At 41.8% G+C, this 22,860-nt stretch overlaps 1 long non-coding RNA gene across 1 annotated transcript in view; it reads right to left on the bottom strand.

The window, feature by feature from the left end:
- Positions 1-690: 690 nt before the first annotated feature.
- The window catches only part of LOC113968202, a 65,496-nt gene continuing 43,326 nt past the window's right edge, over positions 691-22,860 (bottom strand). Inside the window, exon 3 of the long non-coding RNA XR_003534418.1 lies at positions 691-940. This is a non-coding gene — a long non-coding RNA (uncharacterized LOC113968202). The remainder of the gene's footprint in view (positions 941-22,860) is intronic.

Here is a 22,860-nt window from a genome sequence, read left to right as displayed (position 1 = left end):
GAGAATCTCCCTTTATAATTATTATATCCCTGTTCATTTCCCAAATCTGAAATAATTAGGCTAGGTTATTAAAAACACTTTATGCTGCACATGAGGAGATACCATGTCCCACTTCTCCTCCCCTGAAGGTATTTACCCCACTTCTGCACTCCTCTCTTGCTTTTCCCTTCTTTTCTTTTCATCAAGTCCTGAGAGATAGGAGCCCACTGCTCACTGTGCAGCATCCTGATTTTCTGCCAAAATCCTTGTTTGTGTTTTAGTTTATCCTACTTTGCTGTGGTAAGTTTTTCTTCAGCTGCAGCTTGTGAGCTATAAATCCTTCTTTGCCAAGTGCAGAGTTCATACTTTCTCTTGATTTACTGGCAGTAAAATATTGTCTGATCAGATGTCTTAGCACAATGCTATTTTCATCTAAGGATGACATTTTTACCTTTCAAAGAAAAACAGAGCTTCAATCGAAGATAAAAAGGCAGAGAGCTGAAGAATGTAAACACAGTCTAGATTCTCTTATCACAGTTAAGGAAGAAAAAAGTACCCCAAACTATTTTAAACAGAGGCCCTATATAAGGAAGTCTGCAAAACCACTTCCCATTTCATAGGATAGGATATGCCAAAGAAATGATAGAGCTTGGCACAAATAACAAAGATAATTTCAACTTTATTTAAATACTACAAGGACATTTAAAGACATCTCAGGATATAAATCCCATTTTGATTACATTCTTCAGCTTTGCTTTAATGTTCATCTTTTTTTTCTGGGTAGAAGGGGAGACTAGAAGGATAGTCAAAACTTGTGGTTTGTAAAAATTATGAGCATCCTGTAAGCGAGTCTGGAAATTAAAACCTTAAATTTCTTCCCCCTGCAAGCCTGGAGAAGAAAACCAGCATGTAATCTTTTCCCCTTTGCTTTACTGGAGTTCTTCTATTGCTCACGGCTGACCTGGAAGATGAGAGGTAATTTAAACTCTAATTGTCTCAAAAAGAAGCACGAAAAGAAAACAAAACTATATTAAAACAAACAGTCCGCAGCCACTGAATCTATCCTCTGTCAGACTTATCACTCTGGGGACACTGATGGATGGCTCAGAATTCAAATATTGCAGGCAGGGATTGCTGATGAGAACAGCCCGTGCTGGCTGTTGAACAGATGGGCACCCTCAAACCCTCACAGCCACACACATATCCTCAACTGATGGAGATCAGCACTTCTCTGCAGGAGTCAATAAAGAAATATCAATGTTATACTGCTAGGAATCTGGCCTATATGATTTTCAATTTGGCTTAAGCTCAGGATTCACAAGTGTTGAATCCTGAAAAAGCCATGAGAGGTCCCTCAGGATTTTGCCAGTAAAGTGCTAGTAAAAACTACACAAGTATCAAGTAAACCTGCATCAGTGCAAACCCTTATGTCTTTCATACATGCAAGGTTCACAAGAGAAAAGTTAATTTGAGAGAGCTGTAAGAATTTAATTAGGAGTGCAATCCTATAGGCATCTCGTTCTTCAAGCGCTTACGTTAGGCGGATGAGTAATGATATTAAAAGCCAGTAGCTTGTGTCCCACAGGGAGAAAACTGGGAACTTCGTATTGTTGGGAGAAAAAACCCATCTGTTTTCCGTTAGGGAATAGTTCTGCAATGTGCCACAAAGAACTGTTCTTGGTTTAGTTCATCCTTCTAGACTGGTTTTAGTTCTACAGTAAAACTCCTTAAAAATCATAGTGTTGAGAGAGTAGGGGGAAGGAGTAACAGAAAATTCAAGGGAAAAAGAATGTGTACACAAATCATAGATTCTGCATAAATCTTATGTTCCTGGTCCACAGAGTGGGAAGAATAACTCAAGTCAAGGGAAAACCCCAATTAGGTCTACAGCATACCTGATAAACTTTGTTTAAATAAACCAACCTGCCTCTTCATTTTTCTTCAATGCCAAAACACAAACTAAAAGTAAAGCAGAGAATCAATCTTCCATGTTCTAGAAGATGATAGCAGAAGTTTTGTTAAGCTTTGCTAGCTTCTAAAAGTCAGAGCAGGCAGCATCCATCAGATGCCCAGATCAGGACAAGGGCCCTCATACAGCATGCTGATCAATTAAGTCAATCTTGGAAGTAAGAGTTGGACATTTTAAAGCATTTTTCCTGGTTAATATACATAGAATATAAATGCAATAAATCTCCGAAATGTTCCAAAATCTTCCAAAATAGTCCACAGAAATATTTGGAAGGCTCAGACTCAGTGGGAGGCCTTTACTCATGCATCCCTGAAATGATCCAATGACTTTCTCCCAGATGTGCAATGCAATGACTGCAAGGCCCAACACATGCACCATGGCTCAAGCAGTGCAGATTCTAGTGACATTTTCAAAGGTATCTAACATGTGAGTTGGAGTTGAGAATCCAGATCCTCTGGGTAAATTTGATCATCTCTCCAGGTGTGAGATTATTCTGGACTGTGCCCAAGGCCGCAAAGGAAGAAAGGCTCCTTGAAAAATATCTTCTCCAACCTTGTGTGAGGCTGGGCACAATCCGCTTCCAAATTATCTAAGGAAAGCAATTCTGATCTGAGGAGAGAAAAGGGCATTTGCCAGAGAAATATTTTCAGGACATAGTTATACAATAACAACTAGAAAGGTCATCACAGGGCATCATCTGGTGTTTGTTCCTGTGCCTTTCACTGAACAAGCTTAAAATAAGGCTGGTTTCGTATAAATAATGACTCTACCAATTAAAAAAAAAAAGGAAACTAAGAAGAGCCCTGTATACTGCCACCTTGTAATGCGAGAGAACTGATGCAGAGATCTTATTGCAGTTTGGTGATAGCATCTTTGCTCCTTATGAAGTGAGCCAGATAGTAGAAACAACTGCCAAAAATAAGTCGTGTCTCTCCAGGCAAGGACACAACAACCCTAAGTGGGACAATGAGGCAGGCTGGAGTGTCTGAAAAGTGAAAGGAAGAGAGAAATAATCAAAACAAGTTTGTTTTGTTCTCACTCTGGGTGTGTCCTCATTTTGGGTGAGTAACTTTGTTTAACATCCCGATCAGCTGAAAAACCTCAGCTTTACCGTAACTCAAGTTCAGTTTTTCACATCCCCTTGCTCTTCCCTTGCACTCTCTTGCATTTTCATAATTCGCCAACAGTCTCACTTCAGTGCTGTTCACTCTGGTTCATTTGATGACCAAGGCCACCTTTCTTGTGAAAAAACTACCATAAAAAAGCTGTTTCTGCATGTGTGCCCACATATGTTCAATTCCCATTACTCCTCAAACACCAAATGTGGACAAACATGAAATAGAAGCTCTCTGGGAATTCTGAGGGACAAAAGAGTCTTGTAAAGCAAGCCAGGAAAGTGTATTATTACAGAGGATAAGAAAATAAATGGCTGTAGAGTCTCCTCTACTCTTTCCCAGAGCTTTTATATCCAGCCCAAGCGCTGCTGCACAGGGGGCACCAGCACTCCCACAGGATGCTATGCTGACCTTTCTCCAAATACCCCTCACCTCACAGCCAGCCAGCCTTCTGCTTTGAATCTGCCAAAGGAGAAAGAAGTTCAGCTCTAGATACAAGAGTCTTGATGAAGCCCATGATGGTGATGATTCACCAGAGTCTCTCTGGAGTAATAGGAAGGCTGAAGTACGGTATCTTTAACATAATTATTTCTTCTCAAGGATGTTTGGAAACTGAGTACCAGCAGGTAAAAGAAAGAGAGAAAATATAATCGTGTAGTGGTAATATGAAGCTTTGCTCTGTCAGTCTTAATTGAAGAACAGGAGGGGCAGACTGGAGGAAGATGTTACTTGGTTGCTAATGTAAAGAAATTATGAGAAATTATCCATGTGGAATTGATAGAGCCTACCCTTGCCAAATGTATTTGGCATGTGAGACCCTATAGAACCTGGCCCTTTAATCTGCAGAAAATTTGAATTAAATTAAACTGTCCAAGGGAGACTTCAGGGCACTATTTTATTGTGGGACCCTGGAGAGCTTTGTGACCAGTCAAAAAAAATCATTGTTTTCTTGGGGGCAATGGAATATGTGTGGAAACTCCATCCAGCATCCCCTTCTACAGAGTCTCTTCAGCTATCAACAGCTGCTAGAAGGAAGGTGGTATATTATGAAGTTGTACGTAAAGCTAAAAGGCTTTTGTTTCCCTCTGCTCTCCTAGAAGGAAAATAAGCCACTGTACTGAGATGTGATGTCTTGTGTGGTCCATGGCCTGAACAGGGGATGTGGAAAATGCTACTCCTGAAAACAGGACAGCACCGTGCAACTGCTGTACGTGCCACACCAAGGGCTGTACCAAACCCAGAAAACCCTCAGACCTGAAGCACCTGACACATAGTCACCTGAAGCTTTGCGCACTGCTAGATGCTTTTTCAGGAAATCACCAAGGTATTGCAGGTGGCAGAAATAATGGCAGGAATAGGTTAATCAGAGCTAACTGGTTAAAAATAAAATCACTTATTTTGAGCAGGTGCTCTATCTTGAAACAGGATGTGGGGTAAGCTGCTATCATCATCAGAAAAGGCTCTTTTTTGGGTGGAGCCAAGAATATCAACACTTTAGCAACTTGTCTATTTAACCTGTGTGGTTTCCTGAAGACTGTGCTTTTCTGTGACTTCTGAGAATAGTGTGCAGGTCATAGTGTGCAGGGTAGTTTTGTTGATGAACATGGGATTTTCTTCTGTTTGAACTGCACAGATAACAATCAGAGGCCAAACCACACCAAGGCAGAGTCCTTCTCCGACTGCTATTTCCAGGACTCAGTAGCTTATTTTACTTGACAGTGATGTTGATCTGAATGTTGGATATATTTCCAAATCTAGTCACCTTTTCTCTCTTAGTTAGGGCTTCAAAACTTTAGTTTCCTATTTTTTCACTGTGAATCATGTATTAAATATAATTCTCCCCCTCCCCACAACTCAGGCACTGCAAGATTTCTAATAAGATTGCAGTAATAGTATAAACAAAAATCCATAACCACCTTTATATTCACAGGATCATTTGCATTTACCAGGAATGAGCAACTCCTTAATGACAAAGTTTATTATTTTAGTTAACCAGTGGTTTTTGTTTAAAATTATTTTATTATTGTGCAGCAATCACTGCCATAAAAACACAAGCCACTGAGCTTTTCATGCTTTTTGAGAGAATGAAGCCAAACATATCACCCTTGAGCTGTCTACTTTTCTGTCCTTAAACTGAGCTCAGTGGAACAATGAAGTCCTCTCTAGAATATCTGAGCTATTCTGTCTCTGACCTGAAAGGATACTAAATAATGATACCAACCATTATATTGTTTTTACTGAGAACAGATAGGCAAGTAGGTACAAGAGGCGGTGAAAATTCATCTTTTGTCCTTTCATCCCCCCACCTCCTTTTATATTTTCTCCAGAAGATAGAATGAACATAACTGATACCTTAAATGTTTATCAGAATGTATCATGTGATCGTTTTCCCATTCATGTTGGCTAGACATCTCCATTTCATTGCATGCACAGATACAGGAGATACCTATTAAAGATTGTACTATTATTTCTCATCTTGTTAATGTTTTACTCTAATCCCTAGTGTGAATAGATAGCAAAATATGTATTTTTGGTAGCTGGTAACCTCTGGGATTCTCAGGTCTCTAAAATTTCATAATTTTGAAGAACCGGATAACAATATGGGTTGCAAGACAAGCAGGTTTCTGCCCACGTGTGGAAAGGGTGTGGTGCTCAGCAGCTTCTGGGCCATCGATGCAGAAAAAATGCATGTCTCATTTTTGATCATCACAACCCTGTAATACTACCCACACGCAAAACCAGGAGTTTGTAAACTACTTTATAAACAACCTGGTGTTTGTAACAGCCAAGTGGGTCCCGGAGAGTTGTTTCTCTTCTTGTTTGCCCTCAAGGTAAACAGTATTGCTAATAACAATGCTATGAAAATTCGATACATTGACAGAACAATTTTCACTGTGAAGTACTTTATGACCTAGAAATTTGGCTGTGGAGAGTCTGATATGTCATTACGCAGGTTTCTGCAAGGAGTGTGGAATGTGGCTGGTCAAAAGGGAAAAGTTTCTGTTGGCAACTAATAAGGAGACTTCAGAGCAGTAAATTCCACATTTTGCCCAGAGACTTTCCTAGACAGCAGAAATGCCATATTCTTCTTGCAAACGTTGTTGAGGTACTATTAATGATCACAGCTGTGAAGATCCTAGGGTTCTGTTTCATAGAAGGCATGACGCCTTCAAACTAGCCCCTCTCCACATCCAGATGAGGCCCTGGGTCTGAGGAAGGAAGAGATGTGTTTCACTACTGACATTGCTTCCAGCGACACTTGCACACCCTCAGCTCCCTGCTGTCACCCAGAAGTGACCTCTGTCTTCTGAGTTCAAATGTAGAGCAACGTCCTGTAGCAGGGCACCAATTCAAGGAAGGGAGTGCATGATTTTCTGAATGTTTGCATAAGGAATACTTAAAGGCTGACTCACAACTTGCAGAAATTGTCTTGAAATGTTGCAAGAAATGTTGTCTACTTTGACTTCAGCAAGGCTTTTGACACTGTCTCCCATAACAACCTTGTAGATAAGCTCAGGAAATGCAGGTTACATGAATGGACGTTGAGATGGATCAAGAACTGGCTGAATGGTAAGGCTTAGAGGGTCATGATCAGCAAAGTAGAATCCAGCTGGAGGCCCGTAGTCAGTGACATTCTCCAGGGATCAATACTGGGTCCAACCTTATTCACCTTATGTATCAGTGACCTGGACAAAGGGATAGAATGCACTCTCAGCAAGTTTGCTGATGATGTGAAACTGGGGGTGGTGGCTGATACACCTGAAGGCTGTGCTGCCATCCAGCAGGACCTTGATAGGCTGTAGAGCTGGGCAGAGAGAAATCTAACAAGGTTCAGCAAAGGCAAATGTAAGGTCCTGCACCTGGGGAGGAATAACCCCAAGTACCAGCACAGACTGGGGGATGCTCTACCAGAGAGCAGGTCTGCAGAGAAGGATCTGGGAGTCTTGGTGGATGACAAGTTGACCATGAGCTGGTAGTGTGCCCTTGCAGCCAGGAGAGCCAATGGTATCCTGGGTGCACTGGGAAGAGTGTGACCAGCAGGTCAAGGGGGTGATCCTCCCCCTCTACTCGGCCCCAATGAGGCCACATCTGGAGTCCAATTCTTGGCTCTTCAGTACAAGAAAAACAAGGAGCTACTGGAGAGGATCCAAAGTAGGCCATAAAGGTGATGAGGGGTGTGGAGCACCTCTCTTATGAGGAGAGACTGCAGAAGCTGGGCCTGCAGTTTAGTCTGGAGAAGAGAAGACTGAGAGGAGATCTCATTAATGCATATAAATATCTCAAAAACAGAGGCCAAGAGGATGGTGCCAGACGGTGTTCAGTTGTACCCAGCAACAGGACAAGGAGCAATAGCCATAGACTAAAACACAAAAAAGTTCCACCCCAGAATTAGGAAGAACCTCCTTACACTGAGGGTGGCAGAGCATTTGAACAGGCTGCTCAGGGAGGGTATGGAGTCTCTCTGGAGACATTCCAAACTCACCTGGACACGTTCCTGTGTCACCTGCTCTAGGTGACCCTGCCTTGGCAGTGGGGTTGGACTGGAGGATCTCCAGAGGTCCCTTCCACCTCTAACAATTCTGTGACTCTGTGAAATCAATTGAGATCTCTGTGGGACTGGCCTGAGCCATAAGCAAGGAGAGGCCCTTCATATTGTAGACTTTTCTTGATTCTTATTGGGTAGCACTCAGTAGTTTTTGAATGGCAACAGCTCCCAACACTTGACTATTTATACAGCTCTTGTATCAACAAATATTTTCCCCAAAGTGTTGCAGTAATTAACATATAAATAAACTATGTCTTTTCAAAGTTGGTGACATATGTTAACAAGTGTTTGCCAACACAAAGCTTAGCACAGCAAATACAGAGATTCCATTTCTTCATCTTTTCAGGCAGGCTGTTGCTAAGACAGGTCATTAACAAGTTGTAGAACCTCCAATTGTGATCCATATGGCAGGAACTAACAGCTATCAGCCACATCCGTCTCACCAGCCTAACCAGGGCATATGCAAGAATTTTCAGGAACACAACACGGGTTACAAGGTACAGGAAAGCAGTACAGAGATACATCCACAGCTGATATAATTTGCCATGGTTAGAATCATAAAATCACAGAATCACAGAATAACTTAGGCTGGAAAAGACGTGTAGTATTGACAAGTCAAACAATTAATCCAGCACTGCCAAGCCCACCACTAAACCACATTCCTCAGTGCCACATCTACATGTCTTTTATATACCTTCAGTGATGGTGAGTCCACCACTTCCCTGGGCAGTCTGTTCTAATGCTTGACAACCCTTTCCACAGAGAATTTTTCTCTAATATCCAATATAAACTTCCCCTGATGCAACTTGAGACCATTTCCTCTTGTCCTATTACTTGTTCCTTGGGAGAAGAGACTGACCCCCCATTTGGCTACACCGTCCTTTCAGATAGAAAGTGATAAGGTCTTCCCTCAGCCTTCTTTCCAGATTTGGTTCTTGATATTGATTCTCTCATTCTCTCTGGTTTTACTTCAGAGGATTTAATTCTCACTGTTAGCATTGTAACTGTAAAGATCTACATCTGTGTCATGCTGGATTAATGCAAATCATGTCACTGAGTCGAGAGCTAGAGGTGTCCTGTATGTCAAACTCTAAATCATTCCTGTAAAGAACTGTTCCATTGTATAAAATGCTACAGACTTCAGCCCTTTGTATGTGAAAATATTTGATAAGATAAGCTAAGATAATAGAGTAGCAGCTTACACCAGATGGACAGATCTCTGCTATCCTTCTATGGTAACAGACAAGGGCAAGTGTGCTCAATTTGCAGATCTTCTTCTGGAGCTGTGGACAAATCTATAGCAGATTTAAATAATTAATTAGTTATTGGTGGATGCTATTTTCATTGACAGATACCCACAAGGATCATCAAGTCCAACTCTTAGCCCTACACTGGACCATCCCCAAGAGTCACACCACGTGCCTCAGAGTATTGTTTAAACGTTTCTTGAACTGTCAGGCTTGGTGCTGTGACCACTTCGCTGGGGAAGTGGGTAGCAGTGCCCAGCCACCCTCTGGGTGAAGAACCTCTTTCTAATATCCAGCCTAAACCTTCCCTGACCCAATTTCAGGCCATTCTTTTGGGTTCTGTCACTAGTCACCACAGAGAAGAGATCAGTGTCTGCCCATCCTGTCCCTCTCAAGAGAAAGTTGTAACTGCAGTGAAGTCTCCCCTCGGTCTCCTCTTTTTGCAGGCTGAACACCCCAAGTGACCTCAGACACTCCTCATACAGCTTCCCCTCAAGGCCCTTCACCATCCTTATTGCCCTCCTTTGGAACTCTCCAATGCCTTAATATCTTTTTTATATTGTGGTGCCCAAAACTGCCACAATATTCAAGGTGAAGCCTCCCCAGTGCAGAGCAGAGCAGGACAATCCCCTCCTTGCTTGGCTGGTGATACTTTGCTTGATGCCTCCCAGGACACAGTTGGCCCTCCTGGCTGCCAGGGCACTGCTGACTGATATTCAACCTACCGTTGACCAGGACCCCCAGGTCCCTTTCCATGGCACTGCTTTCCAGCATCTCATTCCCCAGTCCCTACAAACATCCAGTGTTGCCACATCCCAGGTTCAGAATCTGACACTTCCCCTTGTTGAACTTCATGTGGTTGGTGATTGCTCCATCCTTGAATTTGTTGAGGTCTCTCTACAGGGTCTCCCTGTCTTTGAGGGAGTCAACAGCTCCCCCCACTTTTGTGTCATCTGCAAACTTGCTTAATATCCCTTCCAGTCCTGCATCCAAGTCATTTATGAAGATGTTGAAGAGCACAAATTGAAAACCCGGTGTGACCAAAACACAAGCTTTGATTTTAGAACCATCTATTAAAACAAACAAAAAAACCAAAACAAAAGCAAAACCAAAACAAAGAAACAAACATAACCCCCCCATCCCAGAAATAATAATAAAAAGCATATTTCATGCTTTAGCAGCTAAAAACCCTTTAAGGAAAGGGAAATAATTCAGCTCTGTTTATTAATTGTGTCTAATATATCTTTCTACACACAATTTAGGTTGTTTTGGCAACACAGTCCCATTTTTGCCCAAGAAACACTCATGTCTAAGTCACAGGGCCATCCTCTCTCATTCTCTCTTTTCTTCTGGCCTTTTGAATGTTGCCTTTTTTTTCTACACACTAGTACTGCCACAAGTATGGTGACTAGGAACATTGTGGTGCTTAGGAACTGACCCTAAAAATGTGAGGCTGAAGTGAGCTGAATGCAGATCTCCCCGTGCCTGAGCACTGAACAATGAAAGAGGCAGCCATGACCTCCTCCTCCCCTACAGAGCAGCTGCTTTTCAAAAGAGGAAAGTGAATCATTTCCTTGGTACTCAGCCTGATAACTTAGTAGTACATGTTTAGGAAACAGCTTTGGACTGTGAATCACAAAGTATCAGAGGTGGAAAGTCTGAGCTGCAGTGGTAACATTTCAGACTCAAGTGTCCTATAGAAACAACTCATTTAGGTGCCCCTCTGCCCTGTGATGGGATTTCTACCTTTACAAACACAGATACCTCAGACTGCTGCACATAGGATGCAGACTGGAACCATCTGAGGACCTTCTGGTCATTTTTAAAGTGAAACTGTAATGTCAGTACCAGGCACTGCAGAGGATATACATCTGTTTAGGATTCAGAAAAATGGACTCAGAGGAGCATTGTGGCACAGCCAGCTGTGAGGAGAAATAAGTGTTACTGACTGACAGACTTGTCAGACAGCCAGGTATAATAAGGTTCTAATAATAATAATGGCCCATCTTCGCGAACGAAGATTTGGGGAAAGGTCTTTTACCTTTCCAGCCTGCGCAATGGATTTTTTAGGTGAGACACAGCCTGCGCTGAACTGAGCCCACCCTTTAATCCTAAGGTTCATCTGCCGGGGCCAAGCAAGCTTGGACAATGGCAGTGAGGTCCTCAGGACGTAGGTTTGTTTAGAGTGTCCTTCTCATAGATGGATGGCCACACAGGGCTAACGACCTCCATCAGGCCAGGAGACCGGGATTTGAACCCGTGGTCGCAGCAGTGAAAGTCCTGCACGCTAACCACTAGGCCACCAGGGGTCTCAATAAGGTTCTAGCTCCATGTGGAAATAATGGTTTGTGAGTGTTTATTTACTTTCCATTACTTTCAATTTTGATATTCTAGGGAATATTTTGGATGACAAAATGCTTTAGAGTACAGTCTTCCCTGAATAATAGAATGGATTCAATTGACAGAATAAATAAACTTGAATACTGAGAGTAAAAGAAAACATAAATAGGCAAGACAGAAAAGTGGTGGGAGGCTGAACAGAGAGACAAGGGAGGGAAATTGCATGCCAAGGTCACAGAGCAAGACAGTAGCTAAGACAGAAATAGAATTCAAAAGACTGGTTTGCTTAGGTATTTTTTTTTAGGCTTAACAAGTTACATCCTGTTTATTAAGCTTAAACAGATTTTTTTTTTTATTTGTTCAGCTGACTGCAACAGCAATTCTAAAGATGAGTCAGGTTTCTCTTCAGATCCTAAATATTTCTCTGTGCCAGCTTATATCCTAAATTATCCAGTGGAAGCAATGCTTTTACAATCAGAAAGCAGACAGCAAGTAGTCCCATTCAGCTGCCTCTGAGCCTCCAAAACCCCCTGGTTGCATGTGTGGATCTACTGGCTCCACTGTCTGTACCATACAGCTTGCTGTGGGAGATGGGGCTATTGAGTCTTCCCAAAGTCGACAAAACTTGTGAAACCTTGGGCTGGGAGCAAGAGCTGCTCCACTCTGTGTTGATCCAATTCCCTCAGAAGGCCCCAGATTGAGCCAGGGCTCCAGGAGAATTCTGAAGTGCCCTGGTCTGGGATGCTGCAGGCCCAAGGCAGCAATGCTGGAGCCCAATGAGAAAGCAAAAGACAAACTAGCAATTAGCTCAAATATAATTTATTTCAAACCTTTTGTTTTCAAATGGTCTGTGAAACACTTTGATCCAGCAGCCAGGTATCACTTTCACTTGAGCAGAGAACCAGAAAAAAAGGAAGAAGCTGCATTTGTGCCTACATCTGCTGAAGAGGAAGATGAAGCTCCTAAAGCCTGTTTCTTCAAAGAACAGGATTAAATCTGCCTTTGAGAAAGTTGTGTCTTACTCATTTAAGAAAATTTCAACCTGTGCAAAAATAGATAGACAAAAACGGGTCAGCAATTTTCACTGAAGCTTTCAAAAATACTTCTTAGGTATTACAGTGGAGTGAGACCAGGATCTACTCAGTTAACTTCTTCCATTATAAAATAGTACTAAAATATGTGACTCAGTTTACTGTGGTCACCAGTCTAATTTTTGATTCTTCTTATAGTAGCTGGTTTGAGTTCATGCTTTGCCTGATAGTATCTTCTGGTTCACAGGTTCAGCTTTGCCTGTATTGCTTTGGGTGTTGTATTGCTTTGAGTGTTGTGTTTCTTTTTAAGTAGCTTCAACTGAAAAAATAAATCCAAATAGCCATGAATCATGGGCATATTTGGGTTTAGATCTGAACTTGATGCCACAGAGGCATCTGCTGAAGATGGGCATGCAGACTAGCTTTCCTTCATCTAAAAAATCCTTCCAGTTTTCTGAGTATTGTGATACCAAGATCTCAAAGAACAATTTTTTATGTTGTTTCAGTGGAACATAGAGGTTTCTCAGTATATGTGAAAAATATCATATTGCTTCCCTTTAATTGCTGAACCATGAATTTTGTGGGTCTGATTTCACATACTCCCACATTAGAAAATGCACCGTATAATCTCTCTTCATCTCAGCTTCTCCATCAATCAACTGGGAATAATAGCAACTGATTTAGGAGTACTATGGACTTTAATTAATGTGTGTACAGCACGTTGAGATCCCTGAAGAATAAGATGCTTTAGAACATCAAAGAATAAACAATGACATTCTTTGTCTTATGTCCTGGAGTCAAGATACTTTAACATTAAGCTTCAGACCTATAAGGGATACAGAGAGAATCCTTTTGCAGCACTAACTAAAATCAAAATGTGCCGCTGCCAACAATTCAGTATAAAATAAATTCACAAGCACATATTTTCTATATTCTTAGTCTGAGAAAATATTTCTGCATGTTTTCCCACTCCTTGTCCTATCTGTAATCCTACTGTTGCTGAAATGTTTAGCTCTGGACTACAACAGGGTGATCCTCGTTAGCTCTGTGATGTTAAGGAGTGATGTTTGTGGTTCTCACATTAACATCACCAGCACAGGCAATACCCATCTGATAAATCTCAGCTGTTCTGTGGATTACCATGAGGCCTGCCCATAGTCTCTACAGAATATACCCTGACAGCATAGCCAGTACAACCAGCTTTGAAGCTGAGTAGTCACACCACAGTGCCCTCCCCAATTGCAAGGCAGTTTCTAGTGTTCACCTCCATTCTCACTCCGCTGGTCCTTCATCCTGCAGTGGGCTCTTTACTAGTGAAGACAAAGTTTGGCTTCTGACCCTGATGAAGGTTTGGGAAGGTACTGGAAGACTCTATGAACTTCTGATGACTGCATCCTTACTACAAAGTGAGGGAGTAACCCTCTTGAAACGACAGGTAACCCGAACTCACTACTTCCTTCTTCCACCCACCCATCCCCAACTCCCTAAATAGAAGTGTAAGATAAAATGTCATTTAACTCTGGAGAACACTTTTTCTTTGAGAAATCGGAGGCAGGCAGAAAGCCCAAGTGAGAACCCCAATGATTTCTATAATTAAAGTAAACCCATAGATGGGGTATCACACATACACAGAAACAACAAGGGAGTGTGTATACGTAGTTACCACTGCATCCATAGATACAAAGTGCCAATGTGTTCAAGAGCTGTGCATGTTTCCTGTAGAAATTCTCAATTATAAGCAGTTAGTGATCTTTTAAGTTGAATTAAGTTAATTTTATTCAGGTGCCAAAGACTCAGAACCTCAAAAATTTCCCTTGCATCTGCATCATTTATGAACACCGTACAATGATAAATATTGTTCCTTATTCATAAAAAGAAGTTACATTTCCCAAATCCTGTGAATATTAACTAAGATGCCTCATAATTTTCAATGCTTCCAGAACTTAATTCAGTCCTCTTTACAACTTTTCAAATGCTTAATAGAAATCACACGTTTTATGATCACTAAAAGTGTCATTACCCTTTGAAAACTAAAGCTGAGACAGCAAGTTTCTGAATTATTTTTTTTCTTACAAGCATAGGCTTGTTTAGTTTTCCCATTTTTCTGCCTCCTGTATTAAGTGTCTGCAGAGGAAGGGAAAGGCATTCACAAAGCCAAAGAGAACACTGGTGGTCACACAGGATTAGCACAGAGCATTTTTCAACCTCAAGCTAGATTCTGGGCTGGTGCAAATCAGAAAAGTTTGACTAGCTAAGGATATGCAGTTGGAGTTTGCAAGGCAGTAAAAGTCTCCAAACAGTGTACAAAAAATACACCTGGCACTTACATGATGGTATTCTTCCAGGGAATAAATCTTGCCTGTCTGGAGCTGGAATTTCTGAAGAGGGAGGGAAACGCTTTCAGGAGTGAGGTTGTGTTGCACTGGGAGGTTCAGTCACTCACAAGAGATTAAAATAACGCAGAAAAACATACAGCAGGTTTGAGTTTTCCAATTTTTCACCCAAAGGAGGAATTATAAGTCTGTACTTTTCCCTTCCCTCCCTTTTTTCACTATACCATTTCCAATTCCAAGCTCAAAAGTGAGTTGTCACTTTCCCCTGCCTAGATTGCTGCAGTAAGACGGGAGTAAGTTGTGCTTCCTGTCCATCCCTAAACTCTCTGTCTTATGGTCCCCATCAGATTTACCTTGATTATATTGAAACATAGGAAAACATTAGAGGGAGAGGACAGCTTCTCTCTTTTTCCTGTCTATAACAATTTGGAGTGTACTGATTTCTAACACTGGGATTGCAACTAGCTGCGATCTGCACTCCGGCTGTGCCTCTGTGGGATAAAAATCTGTCTCCTGGTGACTATAGCAGAGGTCAAGGACAGGGTTTGACCTTGTGGTGAAGATGGAGGTCATTGGAGCCTGAGGAGGCCTGAGAAAAGTTTGTGGATGAAAAGAGTAGTCAGATGTCATGACAGAGGGGAAGAAGGAAGGAGCAACACTCTTCTCTGGGCCATCACATACACATGACACCAAAAATAAGTCTAGATCAATCTGTGGCTTTTACTAGCTTTAGTTCATATTGTTGTCCAAAATCTCTGAGTGCAACCAATAAGTAGTAGAGGGAGCACTTGGAGATATATCCATTGCAGATAATTCACTTTGCTTCTGCTTTGTGTAGAAAAGGTTGTTTCATCTTTGAGCTATTTTGCTGAATGTGAAGCTGAGGGATAGTCTGATATTGAAGCTTTGCTGGAATAATTTTTAGGACAATTGAATAAAATAGAAGAAACCAGACTTTGGATCTTGACAGCATTCATTCGTTCATTCATTCATTCATGAGGTTCCAGGAATTCAGTCGTGAAATTGCTGAGCTGAGTTGCAATATGCCTCCTTTTGCATAAATAAGCTTTTTTGTCAAATCTATGAAAAATAGGAAATGTGACAGTCACCTTTAAAAAGGATTCAGGGATAAATTTTGACATAATTCATAGGCAAATGGGTAGAAACTACAAGAGGAGCTGAATTAGTAGATGTGGCTAGGACAGAGACATCAAGCACAGGGGAAAAGATGCTTCAGTTAAAATAATGAAGTTTATTTTAGAAAAGCTTTTCATGAGGCCCTTCAGTACACTCTTAGAAAAAAATTGTCACAGGACAAAGGAACAAATTAGTCCTGGGCCCCTCAGTTCAGGAAGGATATTGAGGTTCTGGAGCAGGTCCAAAGAAGAGCAACGAGGCTGGTGAAGGGACTCGAGCACAAGTCCTATGAGGAGAGGCTGAGGGAGCTGGGGTTGTTTAGCCTGGAGAAGAGGAGGTTCAGGGGAGACCTCATCACTCTCTACAATGAAAGGAGCTTGTAGCCAGGTGGGGGTTGATCTCTTCTCCCAGGCAGCTATCAGCAAGACAAGAGGGTATGGTCTTAAGCTCTGCCACGGGAGGTCTAGGTTAGATATTAGGAAGAAATTCTTTACAGAGAGGGTGATCAGGCATTGAAATGGGCTACCCAGGGAGATGGTGGATTCTCCATCCCTGGAGGTTTTTAAGATGAGACTGGATGTGGCACTTAGTGCCATGGTCTAGTAACCAGGGCAGTAGTGGATCAAGGGTTGGACTTGATCTCAGAGGTCCTTTCCAACCTGGCTGATTCTATGATTCTATGATCACAGTCTGAATCAATTTAAAAGATGGAAAGGAAAAGTTAGCACTAAATGTTAAATTTATACAACTGAAGGAAGCTCACAGTGGAAATTCATAGAGATCTATGCTCTTAAAGCCCACAAAAGGCAGTAGAAAAAGGTTGAAGTGCTCTGTGGCAAAGACTGCAAATGAAGGAATGTAATGAAATCTAGAAGCAGCTGAGAAGTTATAGGAAGATGTCATAAGACTGAATGATGGGGGAAAAAAATGGCAGTTCCAATACACATGCCAAATAGTACAGATAGAAATCATATCTGCATGGTAATGCATTCTACTTTAGGTTTACTCAGTCATGGTAAAGATCCGGGAATCGCTGAGTGCAATTCCAATAAAGTGTCCCTCCAGTGCTCAAGGGCAGTCCGAATTTAAGCAGAGAGCTACCAAAAGGATACAGGCAAACATAAAGCATCTATATGCTCTATATAAATTCACAAGATATAAATTGATGAAAAGCCTTTGAACCTAGTGTCTAATCCCACTGACCCCATTCTTTTCTTATTTACAGTCATTGTGAGCAGTGGGTTATTAAGGTAAATGGACTTTTGCTTTGACCCTGAAGGGTGGCTCTTGTGTTAAGTAACACGACTAACAGCTGTTACATGTTTTTCCACATCTATATCCCAAGAAAAATTACAGTTAAGAATAAGACAACAATTGGATATTGACAGGCATGCGTGATGACATAAGTTTTGCAGAATGAATGATTTTTGAGTATTCACAGTAACCCGGTGTTCAAAGGGTAGATTTTTCACTGGTACTGTAAATAAGACCCCCTATCAGGTCCCTCAGGCTGGATGAGCACAGACACTGATTATTTCTGAGCACTTCAGCCTCTAGATGCATTATTACTGACAATACAATTTTTTAAATTGTTTTCCAGACCCCTTAATTTTAGGATATTCTGTTTTCTTCCCTATTGCTAAAATACATTTCTAATCAATATCCAGGTTTGTTGAATTCTTTTTTCCCCCCTCCCATGCTGATTTACTGGCAGTATTTAGAAAACGCAGCTCTGTTCCTCCAATGATTTACAAGTATATGGACCATTCTTAACATTTTAAAAGAGGCTCACTGGCATTTCTAAAGACGTAAGTAATTTAGTTTCCATTTTATAATAAAGAAAAGATTGTCCCAGACTCAGAGTAAACATGTTCTTGAAGAGATGCTGGATCCCAAGCGTCCTGGGCACTTGGAGAGAAGCAATGCACTGCTTGACCACAGACTGTCTGGGTGGGGAAATCATGAGTGAGGAGGAGCATGGCATGGTTACATGGACTCTGAAGGCCTCTTATCTTCCCTGTGGAGAAGCCACAGGATCCCATACAGACTGAGCTCTGCCTATTCTTAGATCTCTTCCCTCTCTCTGGCAGAAAGGCACCTGGATATAGTGAAATAATTAGTCATGGCTGAGGGCCATGAGAGATGTGATGAAGCCATGTACAGCACAGAGTGGAGCCCACATCTCCAGGGTTTAGGTGACATGAAGGACAACTGACAGCATAGGCAGTGCACATGCAGGGCAACAGGCTCATGTCAGAGGCAGGGGGTGCTCAGGGGCACAGACCTGCTCGTGTTGTCATGGCTACTGAGCTCAGGGCTGCTCTGCTTACCTTTGGCCAGTACCAGCATGGATTCCTCGGAGGAGTCTGCAGGTTGCTTCAGTCAGGGAAGCATGTGTGGATAGACAGCAAGCCGAGCCTCTGGGAATCTCCCTTCCTGTTTTTCTCCAGGGGAAGCATGGCCATTGAATGCCTGTTTCATGGGAGGCAGACTAAACTCTTTAAGATCTGCCCTCACTTTTTTGATAATAAAATAGTGCTGCTGTTATGGTGAGGAGAGACAGCTTGGCTTCTGTTTTTACACAGACTGCAAACAGCAATTCTGCTGTGCAGAGCACTCAGCTCAGCGCATCTTCCACTGAACACCTTTCCCCCGGGTCTCATCAGCAGGCGTCAGCTCCCTGCCTCCCTGACTGATACTTAAGACTTCCTGGCACTGTCTGGAGTGCTCTAACTGAAAGGGCAGCTCCTCTTGGCCAGGGCGATCGTGTCAGCCCCAGCCCCCTCACCTCTGGAGCTGAAATTATTTGATAAAAACGCCACTGCAGCAGCTAAGGACAGAGCTCTGCCCCTCCCTTGTCAGTCAAAGCTATCTGCAGGCTGCCTCTGCGCTTTTCATCTCCCTTGCAAGTTGGAGGAAAAGAAATAATACATAGCTCAGCTGTTTCTGTCTGTAGGCATTTAAGCTGGTAAGGCTCAGCTGTATAAATCTTCCCAGCTGTGAGAACCTCAGTGCTTTTATTCCCATGATAAAGCCTTTGGCTCTAAATGTGTTTCAGGGATATTCAAAGTGGAAATCTTTCTCTCCATCTGGGGAATTGCTTGGTGTCGACTGACAAGGAAATGGAAGGTCAGTAGCATTAAAAAAAAAAAAAAGAAAGAACCCTGGGTTATAGAATTAACTTTATACTAAACCTCAGTGTGTGTTTTAGGAAGAGAGGATGGGGGGGATGGGAGGTTTGACTTGCGCAGAGCCTTTCATTGGAAAACTAATGCAGCCATCCCCAAGGCACTGTGCTGCTAAGATCTGGCATTTTCCTGCTCCAATGGAAAAGTAAGACCGATACTTTCCCTTATAGTAACCTTTGCTGATTAATCAGTGTAGTGACATTGAAGTCAGTTCCAGTGGGAAATAATTGCTGTCGCTCTCAGACACAATATGGAAATAAGATGCCATGGTGACAGCAACTGTTTTGAAGGGCTGGCAAGGAAATACAGATCAAAGATCAATGCTGGCAGGCAAAGTGTTCACTTAAAGTCGAAGAGAGAATAGTTTAGGCATAGAGGTTTCTCTTGAAAATGGCAAGGTTTGGACAGAGAATGGACAAACTCTGATAAAAACCTGAATGTGAGGAAATTTTCATGCTGAAGATTGGCTTGAAACCCAGGCTCAGACTTACAGCTGAGTATGAGCATCTTGTAACCTGAAGGGTATTCCAAAGGTCAGCTGCTCAGATGGGTAAGACAGAATCCTGGATTCCACTCTGGGTTTTGCTGAACCTTTCCTGTTTGTGGCCGTGAACATGATTCCAATTATTTTTTCTGCCTCAGTTTTCACACGTAAAAAGAGCAATGGGCTCTTTCCTTTCTCCAAGGCTGTTGTAATGATATCAAAATTCCCAGTGCTCAGACACTAAAGTAATGAGCTGAGATGGACTTGAGATGTTTTTGCTGCTTAAACGTGGATGATTAAATAAATATGTTTCATTGGTATATAAATATCATTTTTTAAATTTTTTAAATAAGTCCCAAATGAGCTTTATTTGTAGAACCAATGTGTATCAGTTTATACCTGGAAGCAATTCTGGTCCATCCATCTAGGTTTTATTGTTGGGTTTATGGAAACACAGTTGGAATTTCTACTTCTTCACCATCCCAGTAAGATCACCACTAAACAGATTGAATATCCTGCTGTGATTCATGTCCTCAGCAGAGAGCTTATGGGAAAGCTAAAGGACTCTCTGTTTCAGAGACAAAAAGTGCTCAGTGATATTAACCTACTGACAAATTTGATTTTAAACATGTAAGTAAGAATTTCCCAAGCATATAATATTCCAAAGGACTGGCTTCTTGAATAATAATAAATAAATAAAAATCGCCTAACTCTAAAGAGTGATAGATTGTCAGCATTAACAATACCTTAATGATATTTCTCATCTGGGAATAAATACATGGATTTGAATAATACACAAGGCTATCAACAATGAAGAAGCATATACAGCACCTACCATTTCCCCTGACTCCCATATTTCTAGGAGGTAAATAAAAGCAAACCAAAGCAAATCACTGTGATCATGAAAACATATGGCATCAAAATAAAGGAGCTGCTCCACATGGCTTACATGGGAAACAGAATCTGACTTCCATCAGCATAATGAGAATTTGTTTCCTTGCTGTTCTGATAAAGCAGACCTCAGCCTGAAAGATAAATATGATGGTGTCTGGGGATAAATTCAATTATTTTACATTTTCACTGAACTTACATAACCAAGGAATGCAACATCTTGCCTGCCATTAGCAGGACTTAGATGGCTAGTTGCTGCCTGCAGTAAATTAGTCTAGATAAGCAAAATCCCACAGGAATCAGCTGAAAGTAGGTAAAGCAAGGGCAACCTGTGGGAATCAGCATACAGTGTGTTGGCAATAACAGCCTGGAATGGCACCCTTGGTACTTACAAGCCCACAGCTGCACAGATACAGGAAGGATAAACTGTGAAGGGGGATGGATTTGTCTGGGTAGGAAATGGTAATTGATATCTTGACTCAGAGCCTATGCTTCACCACATTTCTAAGACATTTAGAAAGAAAATAGTCTCATGAACTTGAGAGGTGTCCTCTCACAATGTTGGTTTCACGTCACATGTAGTGCATGGACCTTAAATCTTGGTATAAAGTCCAGCCAGGAAGATCAGTTTGGAACCCTAAAGAGGGAATTTTACTCACCATAGGGTGACTTGAGAGTTCAGTAAAGACAAGAGTGTTTCCCTCTCTCCAAAGGAAAAATTAAAAAAATATGTAATTCTTTATTATTCTGTAACTCCTGTCTTGGTGAGCTACTGTGTTTGGACAACTTCTGCAACTCCTGTAGTAGGACTTGAAAAGCTCTTGACTCTAGGCCATGAGTTACCTCTATGAGAGACAAATCAGTCCACTCTTCAGTGCTACCCACCCAGACCTTTGCCTGCCTCGATCTTTGAGACTGGATGACGCAAAATGTCAAAGTTATTAGTACACATTGAACCTACTGATGTAATTTTTGAAAACTGATTTTAGTGGGAAATGGCAGCTAAATTCTGATGATGATGGGAAGCCAAGCTCTTTGAGACAAAATATGGCAGTATAGAACATCTGCCACCATGAGGCTTTGTTGAGGGTGATGTAATACTGAACGATTATCTTTTCATTGTATTTTTAATGGATAATGTCTTTTACTCAACAATTCCTGTAGCATTTCCTATGTCCACCTCTTTTTTCTCACCTGCTATGTCAGATGGAAGATGACCATCAATCACTATGAATCATGTGCCAGAGCATGTTTTTGCCAGTGCTGAGAAGACTGTGCATTAAAATGGGCAGGAAGAAAATTATTGACCTACCAGGCACAAATCACAGTTGCAGCATTTCAGAATTTGTACAGAGAAAAACTAATTAAACTGACTGCCACGCACCCAGGACAAGAAGCTGGGAAATATGCCAAAACAGTTCCCAAAATAGCTCCTTTTGAAAATGCAAAGCCCTTTTTTCTTTTCTTTCCTCACTTCCCTTCCCTTTGTAACCACCCTGACATTTATTTCTGTATAGAACATCCAGGCAGTACCTTTCCTCCATCAACTCTCCAACAAATTCTGCAAATTACAGTTAGTGTTCTGTACACAGAACACTTATTTCTCTGTGAAATCCATCCCATCTCACAGAAGAGTAGAGTGTATCTGATCCTATTAAAGAGACACTCCTCTACCAGCATTCTGGTTGGATGGACCTCAGCTTTGTCCCACTATGGCTATCCTTATGTTCTTGTTAGAGGAATAGGCAGCAAGATGGAGTGTTGTCTGAACCAGATGAAGAAAAAGGTGAAAGAGTAAAAATACATCTAGTGAAAACTGGCTGGAGAGAAATGACACACAAAAGAAATTGCCAAGAAGAAGGACTGTCCTTGAGGTCAGGTGCCAGTGTTAGAAGATCTGTGTGCAGTGCCTGTCTGTCCCACATTACCTTTCTGTGGCACTGGAAGACTCACATGTGCTGTACGTTACTTCACCATTTAGAAAATGTTTTCTTTTCCAGTTAGGCCTTACAGCTCTTCAGGATAAGAAATCTCTCTTATTACCCATATGTCCAACATCAATTTGTATAGATTATTTAGCAATATAAATTGTACAGTGTCCCTTTCTGGCTATTATTTACTATTTCTTTATTTGCAGTTAGAACTGAAGTCATCATCATCATCACGGCTAGGCTTCGCGAACAAAGATTTGGGAAGGGCTCTACCCATGTTTCTTGCAAGCGCGTTGGTGGCTAAAAAGGCCAATACGAGATAGGCAAGTCCGGTTGCAAAAGGCACAGCAGAAAGATTCCTTAGATGGTATATTCTGCAGGGCACGATTCTTTCTGCGTTGTCTTTTCTCCTCAAGGGTGAACCTGCGTGCTTTCTCAAAAGCATCAGCAGCGTTATAGATGGTCTGTCTCCAGACCTCTCAATTGGAGGCCAGAGTAGACCAGTTATGATGATCAATATGCCCGAGGCTGAGTTGTTGCTTCAGGGAGTCCTTGAATCTTTTCTTTGGGGCTCCTCTCTTGCGGCAGCCAGTGGCAAGTTCACCATAAAGCAGGATCTTAGGGAGGCGGTGGTCCTTCATCCTGGAGACGTGCCCTGCCCAACGCAGT

This window comes from Neopelma chrysocephalum, unplaced genomic scaffold, assembly GCF_003984885.1.
Source record: "Neopelma chrysocephalum unplaced genomic scaffold, ASM398488v2 Primary Assembly neopelma1_66, whole genome shotgun sequence".
NCBI classification, from domain to species: Eukaryota; Metazoa; Chordata; class Aves; order Passeriformes; family Pipridae; genus Neopelma; species Neopelma chrysocephalum.
Note: the sequence above shows the minus strand (reverse complement) of the source record. Positions and strands in the feature narration are given on the sequence as shown.